General features: G+C 38.5%; 1 pseudogene across 1 annotated transcript; it reads left to right on the forward strand.

Moving 5' to 3' along the window:
- Positions 1-1,032: 1,032 nt before the first annotated feature.
- LOC143619999 (MLO-like protein 2) lies at positions 1,033-16,517 on the forward strand (annotated as a pseudogene). Its single transcript, XR_013151269.1, has 16 exons — positions 1,033-1,309; positions 2,184-2,241; positions 2,344-2,368; positions 9,533-9,668; positions 10,404-10,520; positions 10,864-10,924; positions 11,106-11,194; positions 13,998-14,072; positions 14,568-14,656; positions 14,736-14,785; positions 15,079-15,119; positions 15,199-15,371; positions 15,603-15,638; positions 15,738-15,805; positions 15,882-15,942; positions 16,099-16,517. The product of XR_013151269.1 is annotated as an MLO-like protein 2 (transcript).
- The last annotated feature ends 3,163 nt before the right edge of the window (positions 16,518-19,680 follow it).

Genomic DNA, 19,680 nt, shown 5'->3' on the forward strand with positions numbered 1-19,680 from the left:
TTAAACAAATCAATGGTTCAGATTCTCTTCTCGCTATTAATATCACTTCTCGTAAGATCCATCCCCTATATATATATATATATATATATATATAAGTGTTCAAATATAAGAGTTTCCAAGAAATGGTAAGAACCAAATATTTGACATTTGGCATTAAAATCTATGGTCAAAGAATAATTATAGGAAACCATGTCGGTTATAATGGTGAAAGAGTAATTCTAGGAAACCATATCGGTTTTTGATAATTTTAAATCTCAACCATTGATTAACATGATCCAATAACTATGATTTATTCTTATTCTTCCTAGAAAAATACTTTTTTTTACTATAATCGATCCTCCTCTGTATATATATAGAGAGAGAGAGAAAAGAAAAAATATCATGAGAAAATTAAAAAGAGATAAGAACTATTACTAAGCAATCAATTTTTTTCATTTCCTTCGTTTTATTATTAATGTTAAAGATGTGAAAGACATTTAAAAAAAATAAAGTATATAAATAATGAAGTTACGTACAAGACACGTTTGTATAACTTCATGGGTTACATATTATTTATTTGTTTGTTGCATTTCTAACCTTATAAGTTATAATTAAAAGAAATAAAGTTTAATAATTTATATCATAAATCCTCTGTGTGTGTATACAAGTTTAAAATATTTTAAGAACTCTCAAGATTTGTGAGAATCTAAAACAACTTCATATAACAATTTTTTTTTCTACGTATTAAACTATTAATTATTATATGTAAGTTACATTAATTAAAAAAAAATTTACGTGAGTCAACTATTGAAATATGTATAATGAGTTGTCACAGTTTAGCGTGAATACGTAACGAAACTGATCGTTACACATGTTTAGACTTGTGCAAAAAATAAAAAAATGTTTTCATAAATGTAACTTTCATATGATGCATATAAAAAGATTAAAAATAAATTATTAAATTGAGTTTCCATTGTATTTTCACAACTCATAATAGTTCTCAAAATATCTTATTGGGTGTTCGGATATGTTTATATATTGTCTATATATGCATAATCAAACCGCACACAACCATATATATATCCTTCATCTGTCATGGCACCAAACTCTACTCATCAACTCATCTTCTTCAATTAAGAGAGAGACAGAGGTACATATATATAGATACATAGAGAGGGAGTGAAGAGAGATGGCAGATAAGGTCGAGTTACTTAAAAAGACAAAAGAGAGATCATTAAAGATAACACCATCATGGGCAGTAGCAGTGGTGGTGTTTGTGATACTTGCCATCTCAATTGCTCTGGAATACATACTTCATCTCATTGGCCATGTATGTATCCTATCTTTTTCTTTGATCATTAATATTACCTAAAAGGTTTTGGGGTTTGCTTATATAAAGATTTTTTCTTAAAAGAATGATATAATTATATAAAGATGTTGTAAATAACCAACTTTTTAATGGTTAACTGATATATGCTCATTTATCATTAAAAAATCATATAAAATAGTTTGAATAAACAATTTTGAACAGCCTTAATAAAACTGAAATGAAATATTTTATACAACTAATTTGTTTTTCCAAGCAAATAATTTAGGAATCCCTGATTATAAATTACCCTCAAAACTGCTTATTTGTTTGTGATGTCTTGTCACTAATGGAATACCGGGCAATTGCAACTGAGAAAAGGGTCATAAAATTGTTAGCATCCGCTTTGCGACAGATATCAAACTGTCGCAAAGTGACCGACGAGGAACCAGTGGCAAATCGGTTGCAAAAGTGATAGTTTAGGACTTTAGTCTGTTGTAACTCAGTTGCGAGAACCATAAAAAAAATTAATCAGTTTTAAGTATATAAATACCGGTCATAAGTCAGGCACCGATATCAATGTGGCGATGGAAGAAGCAGCCACTAATTTTGGTTGCAAACTATTTGCAAAAGGTGCGACCGCTGAATTTCAGTCACAACTCAGTTGCAAAAAGCACAACTAATCAAAATTGAAGTATAAATACCAGTCGTAAATTAGGCTGTCGCAAGGCAACTGCAGCTCGGTCGCAGTATTTGCTATAGCTGAAGCAGTCACTAAATTATAGTTGCAAAATAAACCTTGGTCACAAAACTGTCGCAAATACCCAATTTTCTAGTAGTGTAGATTGAATGAAATGAAAAATTAGTGGTGAAGAGTAAACTTTGTTTTAAATTCCAGTGGTTACAACACAAACATAAGAAATCACTCCATGAAGCCCTTGAAAAGATCAAAGCAGGTAAATTTCTAATCTTTTCTATAATTCTATTGTATATGTTTTAAGTTGCTCAAAGTATATATGCTACATTTTTACAGTGTGTTTTTCTTGAATTACTTTCAGAGTTGATGCTTCTAGGGGTCACTTAGTCTTCAAATTTTTAAATTTTGAAATTTGAAGAGTTGGATGACCCCAATAATAAAATACCTTGAAGCAGGAACGTTACCAGAGTCGAAGTCACAGGCAAGAAAACTACGCTGTAAAGCACTGAATTATCAGCTGGTCAATGACACCCTTTACAGACGTAACTTTCTTGGCCCATTGTTAAGATGCGTGGACAACCAAGATGCTGACTACCTCCTAAGGGAAGTTCACGAAGGCATCTGTGGAGTACACGCAGGCCCCCGCGCTGTGGTAGCCAAGCTAAACAACGCGGGATACTTCTGGCCGGGGATGCATATGGACGCGTTGGCATACATCAGAAAATGCAGATCTTGCCAGCTTTACGCACCCAACACGCATCGCCCGAAAAATGAACTTGTTCCTGTCACTTCCTCGTGGCCATTTCAGAAGTGGGCCATTGACGTGACAGGCCCATTTCCAACAGCAGCTGGGAATGTTCAGTTCCTAGTGGTAGCCATTGACTACTTCACCAAATGGATAGAAGCGAAACCTTTAGCCCAAACAACCGCAAAGCATATCAAAAAATTTATTTGGGAATTTATTATTTGTCGTTTTGGACTTCCACAGAATTTGGTAAGCGACAATGGCACCAACTTTGCTGACAAGAAGCTACAGCAGTGGCTGAAAGAACTTCAAATCACCCACACCTTTACCTCAGTGGCACACCCGCAAGGTAACGGTGAGGTGGAAAGAGCAAATAAGAGCATCGTCGAAGGCATAAAGAGAAGACTCTTGGAACATAGATCCGGTTGGGTGGACGAGCTTCCACACGTCCTTTGGGCAAACAGAACGCTGAAGAAGACCAGTACGGGAGAAACCCCGTTCAGTCTCACTTATGGCACTGAAGCCATGATCCCAGTCGAAATCGGTTTACCCTCACCAAGGGTCTTAATCCAACCAGAAGACAATGATGCGGAAAGACGGTTAGACCTTATGCTAACCGAAGAGCGCAGAGACTTAGCCGCCGTGCGTGAAGAAAACTACAAACGACAAATGCAAAAATACTACAACACGCGGGTAAAACTCTGCAACTTCAAGGAAGGAGACTACATACTGCGTAACAACGAGGCTTCGAACCAACAACGCCCAGGAAAGTTGGCCCCGATTTGGGAAGGGCCATACATTATCAAAGAAGTTCTGGGAAAGGGCGCGTACCGGCTCGAAAGGCTCGATGGCACTCCCATCCCTAGAACATGGAATGGAGCTCAATTACGCAAATGTTATATGTAGATCAATTCCAACTTGTAAAGAAAAGGCCTAGAGCCACTTCTAATGGAAATGATTCTCCTTTCATGATGTATTAATAGCTTGTAACCTATGAACTTCCCTTACGGGAAGAAGTAGTTGCGTGTGGAAGGCGGCAATACCCGCATAAACACAACGCCAAAATGTTAAAAAGTTCTAAGGAAAACCTACACGCAGGTCAGATGTAGGTAAAGTTTAGCCATCCTTGTAAGTGCAAGTGACGGTCTTACCCGCACAATCACGAACAAGGAAGCCAAACTTAACTTACCGTCTACCACGTTAAAAGGTTAACTTATGAACACTTAAAAAGGATAAGAAAAACCTACACGCAGGTCAGATATAGGTCTAAAGTTAAAGCCATCCTACTAAGTGCAAGTGACGGTTACACCCGCACAATCACGAAAGAGGGAGCGAAAACTTCAGTCCATTATCAACCACGTTCAAAGGTTTAACTTAATGCCTTAGAAATTTCGAAAAGGAAAACCTACACGCAGGTCAGATAGAGGGTAAAGATTAGCCATCCTACCAAGTGCAAGTGACGGTTTTACCCGCACAATCACGAAGGAGGAGGCGAAACTTTAACCCATCATCAACCACGTCCAAAGGTTCTTATTCTAAACACTTGGGAAATTGCTAATTTAAACTAAGTATGCAAGTCATAAGTTTATAAAGCAAAGAACCCAAGGAAGGAAATAACAATCTTATACGCAAAGAGATTAATATTTCACAATCAATTACAAGAATGGCTGGGTAACTACCCGCCTAAAAGAAATCTATACAAGGCTAAGTCTATCCTAGCAGTGGGAAGGGATCTTCAGGATCAGGCTTCAGGGCCACCTCCGCTTGGACCAGCACCGTCAGAGCGCGGCTGCCCAAGGAAAGCCTTAAGGATGCTTAGCCCATCATCAGCAGCAGCAGCTTCATTCACCTTCTCCACCACTGGATGCGGGAAGGCAGCGTACTGATTCACAGCTTGGTCATAAGCAGCTTCAGTATTAACATTGAATAAAGGGAAGTTGGAGGGCGGAAAGCCTCTCTCAGCAAACCCTAGACCAAGCAGGAAGCCAGTCTTCTGCCCATCCTCATGAGAAGCGTTGAGGGCTGCGCTCATTGCATCGTCGTAAGAGGTCTCTGAAAGGACCCGACGCACAACCTACAAAAGAAAATTACAAGTTAGAACATTTTCTAATTACGAGCGGAAAGCGTAAAGAAAAAGATAAAGATACCTCAGGCAACGCTTCTCGAAGCAGCCATTGGAGGGTAGCTTGACTTTCTTTGTAAGCACGTTCGGCTCCGCTTTTATCAAGGTTGGCAAGTTGAACTTCCTTGGCGGCAGCTTCTTCGACGCTTTTGAGTTTCCTCTCAGTACGGTCAAGCATCCCCCTCTGGTCAAGGATCTCCTGCAGCTTCTTGGCATCTTCCATTGCCAAGGCGTCATGAGCATGCTGAAGAGCCTTTAATTTGCATTTAAGCTGCTCATTCTCTTCGCGAAGTGGCTCAGCAACAGCTTCAGCCTTGGCATCCCTCTCAGTTGAGTTTCGCGCAGTCTCCTTGGCCAGCCGAAGCTGTTCATTCACAGCTTGGGCAGCCTTGGAGCGGGCCTCGAGTCGCGCCTGGACTTCAACCTCGAGGGCCTTGAATGCCTTCTCCTTCTCGGCTGCGGCAGCGGCCAACTGCCGGTTCTCCTCCCGAAGAGCCCGCGCTTCAGATACATCTTTGGCGCGAGCTGCTTTTAACTTGTCGTTTTCACGACAAAGCAGCTCGACGCGGGGCTGCGTTCGGGCCTGGAGAACCCGAAGCTCATTGGTTAGCCTACCCTCTTGGTAGCTAGCCATGGCTTCCCCCAACGCACCATGAGGAGCAGCGTGGCGAGCCCAGTCCACGCACTCCACAGGGGTGCGAAGGGTTGTTCCTCGGCGTATGTTCCATCTTGGAACATACACTTCATTGGAATCCGACACTGCAAAAGAAACAAAGGCAGTTAGGAAAAGATGACAAAAATATACAAAGAAAAAAGAACCCTACGTACCTGTAGGGTCAATAACAGGCCGATAGCCGCCAAACCCATCACCTGAACCTAAAGGAAATCCATCCAACAGGTCAGGCAGACGGGAAGGTGGCGTAGATCGGCGGGAAGCCCGGCGCGTACCTGATGGTCCGGCCGTCGGTGCCGGTGGCGCAGGTATAGTGGCAGCCGCCGTGGTAGCCATTGTTGGCGCCGTCTCCTCAGCAACAGTAACCGCCGGCTCCGTGAAAGATGCTGTGAAAATTGCACTCACGGCCGGCGGAGACACCTTCTCAGCAGGAACAGCCTCAGGAAGGCTGGAACCAGCGGAAGCAAGCGTAGACGCCTGGGTCGACGCCTCGGGAAGGCTGACCGAGCCTACCGTCATTGGCGGGGGAATACTTGCTCCAACTCCACCCTGGAATGCGTCAACATCCACACCTGCACAAGCAAAAGTGTTAGAAAAATTTATTTGAAACAACAAATCTAGACAAGAATTATGGGGGTACTTACGGGGTTTCTTGAGCTTGAACGCACGGACGAGCGGGGGCGAACCCGATGGAGCCGGCCTCTTGACACCGGTAACCGTCGTCGTCGCTGCCTCCCCGGAGGTAACACCTGCAGCCTCCGGAGCGGTGGTCTCCTCACCACCGGGCTTCCCCGCCACCTCTGCATTATCTGACTCCGAGTCAGATAGGACTACCGGGTCGGCCGTAGAGGCCGCCTTCTCCTTGCCTTTCCCGACGGCAGCCTTTTTCTTCCGCACCAGTGGAGGACCTTCTGCGGATTCCTCAGAAGAAGAAATGTCATGAACTCCAGCAGCAGGCACAGCATTGAGAGGTTCAGGGTAGAAGATAGGCTTACCTGGCCGTCGGTGGCTCAGGATCTCTTGGCCTGGCGGGTAAACCTCCACGAACCGACCCGCAGTCTGCTCTAAGATGGGCAACTCGTTCTCGTCCAGAGCACGAGTACCCATCCGCGCAGGACCATCTTCCTCCCGCGGATTCAGGAGCGACTGAAGATCGTTACCCTCTGAAATCAACAAGAAAGTTAGAAAAAATCGTAGTCAGCAAAAAAGAAACAAGACATACCATAAGGGGTAGAGTTCGAACCATATTCAAGGACGATCGGAACCTTATCCGCATTCGCCGCCTTCCACACCCGGCTCATCCCCAGCATCACCATCGCCGACTCCGGAAAACGGAAAACCGGGGACTGGACCCGGGATATCTTCGCGAACCATTCCGCCTCCTCGTAGTTGATGGCGGGAAGGTTCGGAAGCGGCTGGCCATTCTTGAACTTCATGGCAATGGGGATGGCTCGAGCGGATATAAAGAAGAACTCTCTTCTCCATGAGCGAAGACTCCGCTCGGTGGTACAAATCTTTAAACCCTTGATACGGGTTGTAAGAGTGTACCACCCTTGGATGCACCTCCAAGTATAGAAGGTCATCAGGCGGTCAACAAGGGGCTCAAGGCCCAGTATCCGGCACACCCACTCAAAGTGCCGGACCTTGGCAATGGCCATGGGGTGCACCTCTGTCAGGTGCACACCGTGCCTCTCTAGGACACGGTACACAAACTTTGTCAACGGAAACCTAAGGTTCCCGTAGACAAAGAATGCAGCATAAACCCCGATCTTGCCACTAGGGGCATCGTACACAGTATGATGGGGCTCAGGAAACTCAGGCTCGAGAGACTCGAGCATGAACTTCCTGACGATATACTGGTACAGCTCGACAGGAAGATAACACTGGCATTCGCCAGCAGTCTTCTGATCATCAGCATCGTGAGAAGACATGGTGGAAGAAATAAGAGATTTCAGAGCAATGCTTTACTGAAAAAGAGAAATTCGCCGGAAATTACTGGAGAAGAAGAGATGAAAGTGGAAAGTGTGAATTGCAAATAACCTTCTCCCCCTTTATATAGCAATCGCAATTAATGCGATGAATTTAATACGGAAGAGAGAGAAATCAAAGGTGCAATGAAACCATGACGCGTGGCAAAAGCAAACTGGCAACAGCTGTCAAAAAGGACGTGTGCCAGAGATTTCGCGGCTACGCGCCCGAAATCCCGTGCCCACGCGCCTGAAAAAGCAACTGGAATGACCACATAATGTCATGTCGCCATAACTTCTGGCACGTCCTGACACAGTCAGAAGAAACCGTCGCACGACGTTTGAGGTATTGGGTTGTTATCCATCCAACTCTTCAAATTTCAAAATTTAAAAATTTGAAGACTAAGGTTCAAAAAAGTAAGCGGGAAAATACCCCTTACCTTGGCAAACAAGTAACCATAAGCCGGGTGTGGGTACAGTGTAAAGGCAAAACCCTTCACATACCTAACACCCGCAGGGAATTGAAGCCAAAATATTTGGCAACCAAGTAACCATAAGACGGGTGCGGGTACAGTGTAAAGGCAAAACCCTTCACATACCTAGCACCCGCAGGGAATGGACGCCAGGAATACCTTGGAAGTAAAGTAACCGTAAGACGGACGCAGGTACAGTGTAAAGGCAAAACCCTTCACATACCTAGCACCCGCTGAGAATTGAAACCAGGAAGGATCTTCTGGGCAATGCTTGTGAAAACGGAAATAATATCCCCGCATTGCGGGAACATCGAGTACTACGTTGTTTGAGGCTCCAAGATGGAATTGGTGGTTTAAACATAATTGATCACTATGTTCAAAAACTACCAGAACCACAGGGAGAATCCGCACAACTAAGACTCAATGCTCCTGACTTGCGAGGAGGTTACAGACCTACCCGCATCATACCCAAAGACCAAGCAGGAAACTCGGGAATTTCTGCAAGTGACAAGGACTTCCGCGGGAAGAACCCCCATGGAAAACCTTACAAAAACCCCTTTTCAAAACCCTTTGCTTAAGTCCAAAAATTCACCTCACTTTATTAGACATTCGTGAGAAGAACATTGGACTGGGGGGACTTGAAGAGGTAGGTCCCAGCAGGGCTCAGTTGGTCCCGCATGACTCACCTTGAACAGGGATGTCTGCGCAAAGACCATCTACTCCCGCAGGACCCACCATGCTCAGAGAAGCCTACGCGCAGTATGCAAGCTGCATACGCAGGGAAAAGCCTCCCAATGGTAAAGTAACCCGCCTGTTCCCGCAGTTGCGGATACAAGCCATCAGGGAAGGCTACCCGCACAGCATAGCTACACGCATAAGGCTTAACACTTACAAATATTCAGTGTCACCTGAAAGAATGAGCAAAGGCGGGAGGGGGAAAACTCCCGCCAAAATGGGCCAGTCCGTATGATGGAGGATCTTTTGCGTGATACCTGACGAGGTAAAGACAAAAGATCTGACCAAGAATGCGACAGCTCACTGACAGCAGCGTGGCAGACAGCACGCCACAGCACTGTGACCAATAGCCGCCGCCTGCCCACCAACTCCTGCCAGACCACGTGCCTAGCCTGCAGTTGGTAGAAGACGAAGAGTGCACGGCACGCCTGCTCTGTGTCAGCCGCTACCTATCCACCACTCACAGGTAGGGCACGTGCATAGGTTACAGTTGGTAGCGTGTTGGGCCGGCTAAACCCCTTGGAAACCCACCTTCGGCTATAAAAGACAGCAAATGGTATTATCATTTCATCATCTACTATCTCGTATAACTTACTTGATAACTGCTCTAATAGTATTCATATACTTTTATATTCAAAGAGCAATATAGACTGATTCTCACGCCGGAGGGTGGTCATAAGGAGGAACCCCCCCCTTCTCAGTGACGAGCTTACGGTGTCTGTTTTGCAGGTTCCCTGAAGTACAACTTACTCTGCTGGACCTAACCTTCGTGGGAAACATTACTTAGCCCCCAGATTACCTATAATCTGCCCGGGGTCACTTAGTGTTTCTTCAGGTTCATATCACTGCTACTAACCGTGGGTCAAGAACCGATTTCCAAAATATGTATTTCAAGTGAAGTTGCAAGAACATGGCACCCTTGTAACGACGACAGTAAGGACACTGATTTTTATGATCCTTGTCTTAAGAAGGTATGTGATATACATCATGTCATTTAATAATAATAATAATAATAATAAATGGTAGGTGCCGTGTATATATAGGCGGTGCCAAAAGCATTTAATATTGTCGCTCGTAGCCTAGAACTTTATAAATTTATTTTAATTTTTCAATGGTCAATAAAAAATCAATTTTATGTGGCAAGCACTGCCATGAAATAAAGCTATACACCTTACCCACATGAGGTGGAGTGGTGTTGACATGTCGTTTGGAAGCTATACACCCTATCCGTATGGGTGCCCCGTCCTCTCTAAAAGAGCAGGAAGTATGCATTTTTAATCTTTTTCTTGGTTTTACTTATAATTACTATATATACGTTTTAGTTTGATTTGAATATAAATAATCTAAAAGTGTTGGATAAATGCATGTTATTAATAATTAATGGTTAGCCAATTAATCTGTTAATTTATTGTTTACTGAACCTACCCAACTTTTACCCCCCGCCAGTACAAAATTTTCTAGATATGTCATTGGGTTCAATGTATATATACATTTGCACAAAGCCATCATAAATGCAATTTCATATATGAGAGATGATTTGTATATCACCAAAGGTCGATTTGTATAACTAAAGTTTGCATATTTAACGATATACAAATTACCTCTCTTCATGTGTATAATTTCTTACAAAACCAATTATTAGTGTATTATAAACCAATTATTAGTTTATTCTTATGGTGATTACCATGTTGATGTTAAATGATCAGGGAAAGGTACAAATGGAGTCAAACTATGGGATACACCAACTCCACATATTTCTCTTTGTGTTAGCTGTGGTTCATGTCGCGTATTGCCTTCTTACTTTGGTTTTGGGAAAACTCAAGGTACACATAATCTTGATCGAATAACTTTCTAACATATGCATGTGTTTTGAGTATTAGTTTCTATACTTATTAACAACTCAAACTCGAATTATGCATATACACGTGTTTGGTCGTTCCTTATAACTAGTACAATTAAAATTGTTTTAACTATGGGTAATAATAAAAGTCCTTTTACACATGCTTTAATTAAGTTATATGTGACAATTTGAAAAGTGAAGGTCTTAATAAATGGTGACATTAGATACTCTTAATAATCGAATAGACCTTAGAATAAACCACTTTAGCTCCTCTCATCTTATCAAGAAAATTGACTTAGGATTATTTATTATGAAAATGAATATAGATGAGGAGGTGGAAGGCTTGGGAAGATGAAACAAGGACGGTTGAATACCAATACCATCACGGTAAGCATGTTAGTTTTAAGTTTGAAGTGTTTTTGAAAATTTGTAAATTTCTGTAACTTACGTTTTTTGAAATATTTAAATTTCTATAGCTTGGGACGTTTTAAAAATTTATAAAGTTAGATAACTTGAGTTTATTTAAGTTTTTTAAAATATCCCTTTTGTGTTTTATCTTGAAAATCAGATCCTGAAAGATTTAGATTCGCGAGGGAGACGACATTTGGACGTCGACATTTAAGATCTTGGAGTACCTCGACAATTCTCCTATGGATTGTAAGCACTTAATACTAGTTAGCTCTCTTAAAAAACCAAAAGTTTCCCAATTTAATCTAAGAAAATAACACTAGTTTGTGTTTATAATACATCATTTTAGTAATCGTATTCTTTTCAAAGGTCACATGTCCTCTAAAACAAAAATAATGTGATCATGCATACGATGGGTTTAATAGATAAACTTGAGTAGTTATCCAAAACTTAGTTATAAGAATTTTCAAATTAAGATTAATAAAGAAAAGTATATGTAGACTATAAATATCTAGGAATTCAAGAAATTCCAACAATGTGCACAAGTTGACCTCTTCAATTCTTCATTAAAGTGAAAATAACATACACCAAAACATCGATTGGGCCAACTCTGTCACTGTAGTTTAAAACACAACCACAAACAAAGGGCCCATCATTAGTTTTCGTAATAAAACACTAATTTTGACAAATTCTTGGACTGAAAGTTTAATGAAAAGAATAGCATTCAAATAGTGACGTCGAACTAAAAAACGAAGATAGCCCATCCCCTAAAATTATGTGAGGAGGGTTTGTAAATTGTAGGGTGGGGTTGTGAGTGTAATTATAGGATGGAGAGAGTAAAGGTATTGATTTTTTGTAAATTTAGGGAAAATGTAGTGATTTTTTTGTAAATTATAGGGTGGAAAGAGAAAACTGTAATGAAAAAGATATAAAAAAATATTATTTAATTGAACAGGAGAGAGAAACTTAGTGTCTTTTAGTGTAATTATATGATATATATGGATATAGGGATAGGGTACGGGATGAGAATGCTCTAAGTAACCATTTTACGTAACTGTTCAAATAATTTCTTTCACTAAAATAATAATTTTTTTGATTCCTAGTTTACTTGTAGTGGGTGTGGGTGTGGGTGTGGGTGTGGGTGTGGGTGTACACCCATTGTCACATCGTGCCAAAAACCATCAACATCATTTCGGTGTATTGTGAACGAGGGTATAGGATCGTTTAACACGAATATGATTTTGATAAAGAAATTTGATCAGCACGCATAGATACTTGGATTGATTTGCAAAAGATAAATACAATTAAGAAACCCAACCCAAATCTCTCTAATATGTGTTATGACACTTTTCTATTTATAGCCGAACATCAAACTTAGGCTAATTACATTTAAGTCCCTAGAGTATATCTAAAACATATATAAACTATATTATGTGACCACTAAATATATATATAATATGGTCGGAATAATATTTTCGTTCACAACTTGAACTTCACGTGATAAACCTTCGTCCAAACAATGGTGTTTTGACTTGATAGCGTTGATGTTGACACAATTACATATTTATATTAATAATAACAGTCTATACTACAATTTTAAACCCTAACAATCTCTCATTTAGATTAATGTTATCAACAACTTGTATCTTCTTTGGAACCAACTTCAAACCACTATCCATTATCGCTATGTGTCGGGGCAGCACTTCTAATATTGAAAATACCTTCTGTGACAATACTAGTGTCACAAGAAATGCCGCTCAAGAGTGTGAAATAAATATATCATTTAATTGATAATATCATTATCAAATTTCAGATCCAACATAGGATTTTTTTTAGAACGACAACTTTCTTGTATATATATAGTCTACCGCGCTCTCTAAATTTGGAGAGCCCCGATGCCTCACTCTGGCCAGACTATTTTGTCTTAACCGGGCCTACGTTAAGTTCAGAGTTTGACTTGGGCGACTTTCTTGTATATAGGCTACCGCGCTCTCCAAATTCGTTTTACTTTTTCTTATTTATTTAACTTATATATTATTTTAATTAATGTGACTAGTGAAACAATTACATACTCTTTTTTGTGAGGTGCTTTTCACGTACGTGACAGAGCGTTTTTACTCTACTGTGGTTCACTACAAATTTGCCTTTATCGAGTCTACCATCTATAATAATATATCAATTCAAATTGTAAAATTGCGTAATTATATTATATGTTTATCACTATCATATAAATTAAGAGTTTATTGGTTTTGCTTTTTTTAAGCACGTAGAATTCGATTAAAAGGATTATTTGTGTATAAAGAAAAAAAAACAACATGAACTAGCCATATACTTCTTTAAAAAATTAGTCAAAATATGTTACGTAATATCTGCTAAACTGTACCAATTTAATTAGTTAAAATAATACAATATTTTTGGAACAATTTTAGTATAGTTGAGCTTTGAGTAGAACAGGATTGTTAATTTATGAAACAAATATTGATTTTCAAAAAATAAAGAAAAAAAGAAAAAAAAAATCTTTACACTTTTAGTTTGCACGTGCACTTAACAATCCCCCAAAATATTTTTATAAGTTCAAGAACTTAGTTAAATACAAAAATGTATTTCGTGAAGACGTCTTAAACTAAAAAGAATCCTAAATATTTCATAATAGTGTACGTGATTTTCAATTTATAATTTATACTTTTTATGTATTTATATTTATATTTAACAAGAAGATTAGCCAATACTAGAATATCTAAATATAATATATTATAAATATAACAAAGCTTAAAAAGATCATGCTAGGGACACCCAACCCACCCCCCAAATATAACCCAATATGCCTCTATAACTCTATGCTGGGCGTATTGGGGGGAGGTGTTTTAGCAAAAAGGGGGGTGTCCCTAGAATTCCCCGCTGAAAAACATATTACTTCCAATGGTGATGGTGAAATCAATTAAATCATATTGGTATATTTTTAAATACATCTTTCTTATTTATCGTAATGAAAATTTTTATAAGTTTTCTTTTTTATATTTGTGAATGCTAACTTATTCATCTTTTTTTATAGGGTTGCTTTTTCCGACAGTTTTTCTCATCGGTCACAAAAGTTGATTACCTTACCCTTAGACATGGCTTCATCAATGTAAGTAACTAAAAACAACCTTCCAAGCTTATTATTTTCATTAAACATCTCACAGAGGGGTGAATCTTGTATGGGTTGCGAGGTAGCCGGCGCTACTCCTAACTTTGGTGAATTATACTTTTAGTGTAATTTTTTTCTTTATTTTATTTATCTGCTACTCCTAAACAAATTTTTTTTAGCCAGCACTAGCTCTTAACTTTTCTTGTAAACCCGACCTAACAACCCCTCTTTGTATGGATTCTGTAACACAAAGGATGTGCCATTTTCTATAAAGTTTTTAAAGCAGCCTATATATTTACCCAATATAGGCTCGTTAGTGGTTTGCTCTTAAAAAAAAATTAGAGGCTCGTTATTTATGTAGTTCACTATGGCAATACCTAGATCAGCGAAAGATTGAGCTCAAAACTTCTACATCAAATCACTTTATATAAGAAATCGCTAACCATTTAATTCATTATACGTTTACCGTACACATATTTGTGTGTGTATATGCAGACACATTTGACTCCCGAAAGTCAGCTTGATTTCCACAAATATATCACTAAATCACTAGAGGAAGATTTCAAAGAAGTCGTTGGAATAAGGTTACTCATTTTATTTTGTTCAAAAACCATTTTATTTTGAAGATGAAGCTTGTAACAAATTAAGGCTTTGTATATGCAGTCCTATAGTGTGGTTTTTCGCCGTTTTGCTTCTCCTCACAAACACCCATGGTATGTTGTAGCTTTTCTTAACTTTTAAAATTCTTCAAATACTTTTTCTTAAATCAATCATCGCATATTAATAATGGGACTAATAATATTTTAGTTATATGTTATATTTATGGGGAAATTGACAACAACTATTTTTAATGCGCCTATACATTTATGAACAAGTCACGTAACTTTTTCTACATATATATGATTACGAAATAAGGAACAATAAAGTTAGATTCTCACTGAAAGTACAATTTGTTGCCCTCTTTTTTTTCATTTATATACTTTGTATTCACTTTTTTTTTTGACAGATTGGTATGCATATCTTTGGCTGCCCTTCATCCCATTAATTGTAAGTAGTGTTATCAGTTATGTGTTCTCATCTCATCTTGTGACCATGTGTTGATGACTTGAATTTGAAACAATGCAAGGTAATACTTGTGGTTGGAACAAAGCTACAGGTGATCATAACAAAAATGGGGAGAAGGACTCATGAAATGGCCGATGTGGTGAAGGGTACACCCATGGTTCAGCCAGCGACGATCTCTTTTGGTTTGGAAAACCAGGACTCATACTCCTTTTGATCAACTTCGTTCTCTTTCAGGTTCGAAATTTGTACACGCACAAAGTTAAATCAACAAATGTCATGTTATACACACTTTTATTATTAAAATGGATAAAAAAGATACAAAATCTTCTAATGTATATGATTGTAAGTGAAGCAATTTAGGCCCAAGACATTAGGACATTTGTCAAATTGGTCCATATACCGAGTGTTAATCGTTTTCGTGTCATCTTGACACGATGTTATAATAATTTCTTGTTAATTTTACAGAATGCGTTTCAACTGGCATTTCTTTGGTGGAGTTGGGTAAGCATCTTGAATGGATTCAAAAACCAAAATGATTTCAGGATTGATTAGTTTTACTTCGTATGGTATTAAGTAGCTGTTTGTGGTACTTTCTTACAGGATACATTCGGAATTGCTACTTGCTTCCACCACCGAACTGAAGACATCGTAATCAGGCTCACAATGGGGTGGGTTCCTTTTATTCATAACGCGCAACAACCATAACAAGCATTGCACTAACTTTGGCATGTTGCTCGTTTTCAGGGTGGTAATACAGTTTCTTTGCAGTTATGTGACACTCCCACTATACGCCTTAGTGTCGCAGGTAAATTTGTCGGTTCTTTTATAAAAGCTAACACACACCCTCTAATCTTATTTCTAAATCTACACCTTTGTTCATCAAGAGATTTGAACTCCTAAACAATGTAAAGGCACAATAACACAATTTGACCGTTGATTATTGTGGTTGACCATTCAACAGATGGGTTCAAGAATGAAACCAACCATCTTTGGTGATAATGTAGCAAAAGGTCTAGAAAAATGGCATCACACAGCCAAACACAACATCAAACACGGCCACCACTCGAGTACAAACACACCATTCTCAAGCAGACCCGGGACCCCTCTTCACGGGAGTACATCCCCTATACATCTTTTACATAGGCACCCAGTCGACAGTGTAGATAGCCCGCCAGAATCACCGAGAGGCGAAGGCTGGGCCAACGAGTCTTCTTTAAACGAACCAGATAACTTCAGGAGAGACAATCGGACAGATGTTGAAGAAGGTGAGATTCAAGAGATTGGGTTGGGCTCGAACCGGTTGCCAACGGGGCCGAGACCTGTTAGAAGTCAGAGTGCGGTTGCAATGTCGGAATTCTCATTCGGCTACGGTAAGTAAATATAATGTATTTTAAATTAAGAATACCTCTAGAGTAAGTAAATTTTGTATTTTAAAGATACCTTCACACTTCACAGCTAGCCGAATTTGATGTACCAGTTCTATGTATACAGGATCTTATTTTTGATAAATTGAACTCAAAATAAATGTAAATGAGTTGGTATATTCCAACAACATCAAACTTGACATTTATGACAATAAACTCCAACAACATCAAACTTGGTTATCAAGTGATGTCGTTTTAGGCTAAGGAATGAATTGGTATGTTATGTGCAAACCAAATCAACGGAAATCACACACCTTCCGCAATTTATTGTTATTATTCACTTTCAATCTTCTTGTTATTATTGTTCTTGGGTAGCAATTGGCATTAGTGTCACCTTTGTTCTCAATTGAAGAATTGCATTCATCGCTTATCATTATCGATTTGGATTACACACGCAAACCGGCTTTAACGGAATTGATTGTGAAATACCAAAACAATTTGAATTGTTCTATTTTACAATCAAGCCATATCATAAGAATCACATTCTGGTTTTTTGGTCCGTTTCTGAGTATTCAAGAAAAAAAATGGATTCTGCAATCATGATAGTTGCTACCGACTGCATATTTAGATTACACTTAATTGATCGGTTCTATTGTTTGAGAAATTATACCAAGAAATACAGACTATTACGTCTATTTTCAATGCTCGAAATCAAAATAAATGTACTTATTTCTGTTTCGTTCGACAAACCATCTGTCACACCCCGACCAATGAAGGCGGAAACGTCGAGGTGCGACATGATTGCTCATTGCACAACGACACTATAAAGTTACAATATTTAAACAACTCATTTAAATTCATATCATCATAAATAACACAACAATTGTTCATACAAAATGCCAAATAGATAGATAAACAAATAACTTGTTCTTTCATTTTCTAATATCCTAAAGCCAAGATGATAAGTTTCTTCAAGTAATCCAATCAAGTTAACATCAAACCTGTAACATTGCATAAAATAGAGTTTGTCAACACAAAGGTTGGGTGAGCAATTTTCATTGTTTTGGACAATAAGTATATAGTATGAAATCCACAACTAGTATATGAAAACAATAAATTATAGCAACAATTTAGATAATAAAACCGTCAATAAGAATACATTGACGAACCGTCAATAAGAATACATTGACGACAATAATGAAATCGTCAATAAGAATACATTGACGACACCTTTCTATATGGGGATACCATATATACTCGGAATTAACGTATGATCATACTTTGATGAGGCTACCCGCCTTAGCATTCAAGAATTTGCACATAATCATGTTAAGCATATAACACCAAATCGAGCATTTATTTAAGTAAACATATACAATAAGTGTTGTGGTTTAAGACTCAAGTATAAATCATTTGAATTTGAGTAAGTATGCAATGCCACCCCCAAGACGAAAGATGGAAAACGGGGGATGAAAAAGTACTCACATTAACAAGTAACTTGAAAGATAGTGTCGTGAATAATCGGAGAGATCGGTTTAACAAGCAAAACCTATATTAAATGGGTCTTGTGTTAGTAGTTAGTCTTGGAAGGGTTTAAAATAAAATACATGACAAATAAAATAAATAAATAAAGTTTAGGATTTAAAATGTAAATATTTGAGAAATTAAAGAAACGAATTTTGTAAAATAAGTTTACTCGAAACCGGGTCTCGGTATTCTATTTATTAGTTTTTTTTTTCTTTTTTTACTCAACCTATGTTAAGTACTAATGTGGGTTAAAATGCAATATTGCAAAACCCTTGGTTATAAGAATACCAAAACGAGGTTTAAACGAGTGTTCGGGTTTGTCGGTCCGAGACTTGATAATTGACCAAGCTCAAAGTTAACTTCCCAAAATAATAAATGTTATGAGATAACTCAATAAAATCAAAATAGACTTAACCAAGTATGTAGTTCTATTGTGAAGAACCTTAACGTCCGTTAAGCGAGTATACGACTTTATCGGTCCGAACTTGTTATAAGATCAAGTTGATTACCGACATGCCAAGTATGTTTAGAAATTAACTAAAATTGATTTAAAATATAATCTTAAAGAAAAATATGAGTTTTGGTGGCTAAAAACACACTTGTGTGTCTTAAGCGAGTGAACTCGGTTTAGTTCGGTTTTTGGTTCGGTCCTTGACTCGGAATAAGACCAAGGATGGTTACCACATACCCAATTACCATGGAACTTGTAAAATAACTTATAAATAATAATACTCAAGTTTTACATTAAAAAAGTTAACAATAAAGCTTTTAAACGAAAGTTCGGTTTTTGGTTCGGTTCTCAACTCGGGATGAAACCGAGGCTAGTCACCACATACCCAATACCATGGAACTTGACAAATATGAACGATAAACTAAAATATGCAGAAGCTAAGCAAGTATAACAAGTTATATAGTTAGATTTGTTAAATATATAAACAAGGACTACAAAGTCCTCCATGTAACCTTGCCTTACTAGCCCGACATTTCAACCGGCCGAGACCAGAGAAATAAAAAACCGAAGGTAAACAAGGAGTGTATATTATATATATGTTGTAACATCAAGCTTTAAGTATCGAGAAGTTAGTTAAAATAAAAGATTAGCTTAGTTTGACCTTGAGAGTCAAACTATGAAGAACAACCTTAAAATTCAAGAATTTGAGAGAGAAATGAGGAAATGAGCAAGCATAAATGAAGAAGATGTGTGTGTGTATATAAGGTAAGTTGAATGGGTATTTCATAAAGGGTGCTTCATGAAAATGGGTTGGTTATAGACCCAAGAAAGCACAAACTACAAATGGGTCTTTCAAGTCTTCATTTTGGTAGTTTTAGTCCCTGGAGTTCGTTTTGAGCGTTTTCGGGGCATTTTAAGAACCGAAAAGGGTGTTTTTTTTAGATCCGACAACTATAAAACATAAAATTCATCATTTTGATAATATCGAAAGGTTCGGGATACAAAACGGGTCGGGTTTACATTAAGAATACAAGTATAAAATAACCCGAAATTGACAAATGTCACACCATCATAAGATAAAGGTGTTCAGTTTAGATCCCAAAGCATTTAGAAATCAGTTTGATTTTGCCACGGGATCAAAATAGGCAGTATTGTGTGTTCTTGGTAACCAAAGTTCAGAAATTCAACCCCTCGTTGGCAT

The sequence above is a fragment of the Bidens hawaiensis genome, unplaced genomic scaffold (genome assembly GCF_021521415.1).
Source record: "Bidens hawaiensis isolate Kalapana, Puna unplaced genomic scaffold, B.hawaiensis_p1.1 tig00002525_1, whole genome shotgun sequence".
In the NCBI taxonomy this organism is placed as follows: Eukaryota; Viridiplantae; Streptophyta; class Magnoliopsida; order Asterales; family Asteraceae; genus Bidens; species Bidens hawaiensis.